At 34.5% G+C, this 6,390-nt stretch overlaps 1 long non-coding RNA gene across 1 annotated transcript; it reads right to left on the bottom strand.

The window, feature by feature from the left end:
- Positions 1-425: 425 nt before the first annotated feature.
- Positions 426-5,266, bottom strand: LOC140054652 (uncharacterized). Its single transcript, XR_011846544.1, has 4 exons — positions 4,607-5,266; positions 1,840-2,554; positions 1,601-1,658; positions 426-1,150 (listed from the first exon to the last, which is right to left on the bottom strand). It is a non-coding gene; the product is annotated as an uncharacterized lncRNA (long non-coding RNA).
- Between the last annotated feature and the right edge of the window lie 1,124 nt (positions 5,267-6,390).

Here is a 6,390-nt window from a genome sequence, read left to right as displayed (position 1 = left end):
AGAGTGACACTGCCACACCCACCTCAGCCAAAACATAGGTGAAGTTACAATTGTAACAAAATAGCACCCTTAGAAATTATAAATGCTTTTTCAAGTAAAAGTTTTAACTATGAATTATTTTACGTTCATAAAGTTAGGGGAGACTGTACTCAATAAAAATATGTAGTTCCCCATAGTATCTCAATTGTATGTACTTTTCATTACCCAAATGATATCGGACCTATATTTTAATGTATAATGATAATGCAACTAATGTACATTTACACAATGTTTATGCAAAATGTTTTACCTCTATAATATAATTTCAAAAGCTTTTAATTGATTGATACATAATAAATATTATTTTATTAATTTTGATTTCATTTACTTTACAGTAGTATCTTTTGTTTTTTATTCAATATGTTAATTAGTAACCAATTGAAATAAAATTTAATACATGTTGCGATCCGTGAAATACTAATAATGTATTTAACTTGTTTGCTTTAATTAATTATCAACAACATTTACACTAACACCAAATTGCATGTCAGTCAGCCATAACAGGTAATTTTATGATGGTACGGTACACTTCGTTCAGCTACCATATAAAGGGAGAATTTTCAGTATACAGAAAATGCCACTGGTAAACACTCTAGACTAAACTAAAGCATTTTGAAGAATACAGTAAATAGGATGTACAACAAACCAAGTTTAATTGTTCTAGATAATTATTCATTTAAAATACCATTTACATACGGTTATATACAATAAGGATTTAAAAATATTACATACGCTATGACTATATAACTACACAGGCTTTTGCCAGTATTAATGTGCAGCAATCATACCAACTCACCCAGCCTGATGAAGTCATGTTGATAACATAACATATTACAAAATAATTAATATGTACAGTAGTGTATACAATATTAATCATTATAAGTTACCAGAGACAACTTTCAAGTTTGTCTGAATTGATCGGGGCTGCAATCAGATAAGTAAACATGTTCCTGCTTTTTTTATTTCTTGCACACCCCCTTAAATGTCGTGGAATGTTTTGCCATGGTTCCCAGGTACACTCGGACTCGGGAACCCAATCCACTTAATACCAAGTATTCCTTCTTTTTTCTTCTATACCGAGTTTTGACAATGTGCTCCAAATCAAATACACCTGAAAAAATGCAATTAATAAAATGTCAATTACATCATATACATGTAGTCTGTGTGAAAAAACAGTCCTATTAGCTCCTAAGCAAGTCCCCTTTATCTTAGCGGCAATAAATTCTGGCTTTCACCCACACCTCACAGGTTCAATTCCCCGTCCAATAGGAAAGTGAGTGGCAGCGGTTGGATGGATTTATCTGAGCTAATAATTAATGCTCATATCAATAACAATGACCAGATTATTTTATTGTTGATCAACTTCACAATTTACAAGTTAAAGGGCCAATTTCATTATTGACTGATCTGGTAAAGGGTGGTGGCACACCAATAACTGTTTCTACCTATCTTAAAGATGCATTGGTTTTATAGTAGATTTATTTGGATGATGCTATAATATTGTACAGTTATGTATATGTTATTCTACATATATGTTACTCTACATATACAAACACATTACCTGGATTATTCTCATTGATGGGTACCCACACTTTTACATAAATTTTCCATATCTGTAGCTGAAAAATATAAATACGTCACTGCATTAGATATTTTAGTAATGATACAATAAAATTAGCTTTTAATGTTACCATGCAGCAAACAAAATATATATATATATTTCTCACAGAATTTGTTATAAAGTGTAATAAGTACTTTTTAGGATGAGAATTAAGGTATAATCTCTGAGAAGCTACTTACCGCACACAAATGATGTGAACTGATAAAAATTGCTTTGCTTTGGTGGTATTGTACCTCTAAATCATGCCGCTCTCTGCGAGTGGTGCTAAACCATTCTAAGGTTTTCAAGAGACCTTCTAAATCATGAGAAATTTGATTTGATACACTAATAAAGATGCTTAATAATATTGGCTGCTACCATCTTGACTGCAATGTAGAAATTGAGACGGACAGTGAATTTTTTATAGGATTAAACATTTCATAAACTGTAACATGGCTTTTAGTTTTACAGTGGTCGTCCGGTGGTCGTACAGGTAGGCCTATAGAATATATAATAATGGATGGTTTTAAATTTGTATAACGCATACTAGTACAGTACTAGTATGTAGTAGGCTAGGCAGCCTTCATCATTAGGCCTGTTTTTAGTATTCAAAGAAATTATTTAGACTCAAGCTTTCTTTGAGACAACTTTGCTGTAAGTATAAGAAGAGTTAGTTTAGTTAGTTTTTGGCCAGAGACTCGTCAACTTTATTGTTGATATTTTTTATTACTCCATGGATAACATATTTTCCCGTAACAGTAGGCCTAACTATTATTTCATTTCATCACATTTCATAATTTGTTTCTGTTTAGGTAGTATAAATAAGTGTTATTATTTGATTTATTAAACTAGAAATAAATGGAACTACTAGTAACTTCCCTATTTAAAAATGGTCTTGTCTAGCATCGGCCTTGCCTTCTGGGATGCTAGTCAAGTCGCCCCATCGCAAAGTCGCCCCATACAAAGTCGCCCCTTACACAGTCGCCCCATCGCAAAGTCGCCCCAAAACAAAGTCGCCCCGACACAGTCGCCCTATCGCAAAGTCGCCCCATCGCAAAGTCGCCCCAACGCAAAGTCGCCCTATCGCAAAGTCGCCCCATCACAAAGTCGCCCTATCGCAAAGTCGCCCCAAAACGTTAAAAAATAGTTTACAAGTGCGTAAAATGTTGCAATGATACACAAAATAACACAGAACGTGTAGGCATAAAAGGGGAAGCCCCGCCATGTAGTCTCAGGTCACACGATCGGCACGCACCCCCATATCAGAGAGGAAGCCCCCGACTAATCACTCGGTCGCACTCCGCGGTCGCACACTCTAACGTGCTAGCTTACCAGAGGGAAACCCCCGTAATTACTCCGCCGTTGCCGTTGTCGCACTCTACAACGCACCATCTGAAGATGGGGAAACCCCGCCAGAGTTTTACGATGATATCATCAGTCGCGTTCGAAATCGGTCGCGATAAAATGATGTTATACGATCTAGATTATTTTTACTTTGGTCGATGAATATTTATTATTATTATTAGGCCTATATTAATAATTGATTTTGTTTTTATTTTACAGGTCAGTAGGTCTATGATGAGAAAGATGTGTGGCTTAAAAAATGACAATTTGTAAACATAGTTTAAGATATAGTATTATCCAGCATAATGTCATTTAACAGTACATAATTATTTAAATGTGAAATATTTTATAGGAAACGTAGGCTACGTCTGTGTCTTTTATTTTATATGCAACAAATTACGTAAAACAATTCATTTATAAACATTCAGTTTACTATTATATACATAGTATTACAGTGAACATTGATTGTAAGACTCCTGGAAAGGCAATCCCATCATTATATCCCATTATAAAATTGCATCATATCACCACTATATGTCGTAAATGATAACGTGCGTGTGTGTATTTGTCGTACGTCCGTGTACGTATTATTCCGTGCCTCTTCACTGTCTTGTTTAATTTAAAATTAAATAAACACCTGATATGAGGATATTTATTAGGCATTATAATTAGAATGTTCTATAACCAAAAGGATTGAAAAAAATTTCTTCAGTAAAATGATCATTGTGCTGTTGAATAAAAGGCGACTCGCCATCTGAAACATTCTCTGAATCCAATCGGAGCTGCGCCTTCTGGTATCTGTTTCCTCACAGCTGCTACGTCTTTCTGCTGACCGTCGGGGATTCCCCTTTTTAAAAAACACGCACACGATACTGTACGATGGTTTTTCCATGGTCAAAATGTCGCGTTTTAATTTTACTAATACTTGCATGTAAAACAATCATATTCATTTTGAAAAGTCATTATAAAATTAAGACACATAACTTGTCAATAAATGCAAAATGATCAATAAGTAGCCTATAACACTCGTCTTACAACACTGTTATTGTTTTAACTACTGTAAATCTATACGAAGGCCTACTACACATTTATACATTTATTATAGGCTATTATCCTAAAAAATGAGCTGGTATCGCGTAGGTTGAAGAAATTGTAATTGTGGCTCTGGTAACTAATTTTAAAATCATATTAAATTAACATTTTCGAAACTATAAATCAGGGATAATCTTTTTAAAACTTTCAAACAAGGGACTATTTTTTTAATGATTTTTAAAAAGCACATCACTCCATTAAAACCTGTAAAATACAAATTAAAACACATATTATGTATATAATAGGATAAACATTAATGTATACGACATTCAAAGTAACAACGCAATCGATGTCAAACGCAACCGATATGATTAAAACCGTGGGCGACTTTGCGATTGGGCGACTTTGCGTTGGGGCGACTTTGCGATGGGGCGAATTTGCGATGGGGCGACTTTGTAATGGGGCGACTTTGAAATGGGGCGACTGTGCCGGGGCGACTTTGTTTTGGGGCGACTTTGCGATGGGGCGACTTTGTATTGGGCGACTTTGTATGGGGCGACTTTGCGATGGGGCGACTTGACTGGATCCCGCCTTCTGCTGGGTATAGGTAGGAGGTAGAGCCCTCAGAGCCCGCCGAGGCACTCTGGTAGACATGAGCTAGGCCCCCACTAAAGAAGACCGGCCAAAAGACCTACTCGTAGGCCGACCTCTCTCGCGGAGTGACTAATAAGCATACGCGGCTAGAGCGAATCTCTTCCCGGTTCCCCATACACTGAACCACCACTAGCTAGCCTACAATATTTAGTGAGACTCGTCAATTTACTATTAAGGCATGCATTGCTAGATATTTTACACATTGATAATATATTTTCTCATATTGGAAGTACTTATTATTTTAATTCATTATGTTTCATACTTTATTTTTTTAGACATTAGTTTCCTTTCTTGATTAAATGAATTGAAAATAAATAAACATATTGCATTAATTAACGGTTCCTTTAGCAAAATGGAATATCCTTTCCTGTAGTGTAAGAATACAAAAATAATTGGGAGCTCCGTACCTGTGCGATGAAGTCTGTGAGTTAAAGAATACTCGAGCGGAAGAATAACACACACACTAACCATATCAATTTACCAGCAAAACAGCGTCCTCTCCGATTTTTTCGCGTAGATTTTAAATAACGAAAAAATAAATGTCAAATAATAGCTAATTAATGACTAATTAGTACACATACTTAATATTTAATAGTGTAAGTTTGTTCCACACATAAAACAGCATTTAATTCCAAAATTGTAATACAATTATATTGGAAAGTTAGATTTGTATTGGTAATTGAAATTTATATTATTTGGACTAATAATAAAACTGTAAAACAGCATTCAAAAACTATCGCGGAAAAATACTTAATCAATTGCAATTTTGTTCAAATTTGGTACAAGCATTTTATATGTATGTGTTCATCTTTGGTAGAAAAATTGGGTAATTTACTAAGATTTTAGATTGTTTGGACCATTTGTATTTTCAAAATATGATGCCTATGAACACACTATGCAACTTGAACTCATTTTTTAGTGAAAATGCTCCTATTAATAATGTACAATTAAAAAAACAAAAAGAATGACACAGTATTATTCTTTTACAATAATAATAGGTGAAGGCAAATCTTACAACTTTAAGTGACACAACATTTTTTTTTACGGAGACAGAGTATTATTCTAAATAAAAAAATATGTTACTATTATTAGGCCTAATGCCTTATTTTAAAATGTATTAAACTTAGTTGATTGAAATTGACCCTTTCAGGTGTAGCTACACGTCTAAATGAACTACCTAATATCATTTTATTAATTACACATAAATACGGGTACATGGGAAGAGGATGTTATCAAAAACAGTTATAACACCCTACATAGTGCACCCGTGGCCATTTTTTTTCTTTAAAAAGGGGAAAATGCAAGCAACTGAAGAAAAAATATATTTAAGTCTACCTACTGTAGTAGATGAAAAAAATGTCTGGCTGGCTAGGAGAATTGGCCATAATTCTCATGAGTTAGGCATTTACTAGCAATTTCGCTGATGGTCTCTGTGTGAAAAGGGCACTTTGTGGTGGGTGGAGTTGGGGGGGGGGGGGGTAAGGGGTTATTCGAACCCATTTGTCGAAATAAATGAATGAATGAATATTCGAGTGGCCATTATGACGACGTTACAACATTTTTCATGAACTCTCGATTTTCTTCATTTCAGCCTTTTAGTGGAATATTTAACAGTAACATGACTAATAATGCTTATTATAACCATTATTATTTCGCATAATGTGCAACATCCATCAATTGGTACAAGGGTATTACAAAGTGAACATTACTAAAAGTAGGCC

This window comes from Antedon mediterranea, chromosome 7, assembly GCF_964355755.1.
Source record: "Antedon mediterranea chromosome 7, ecAntMedi1.1, whole genome shotgun sequence".
NCBI lineage: Eukaryota > Metazoa > Echinodermata > Crinoidea > Comatulida > Antedonidae > Antedon > Antedon mediterranea.
This window is presented reverse-complemented; position numbering and strand designations above follow the sequence as displayed.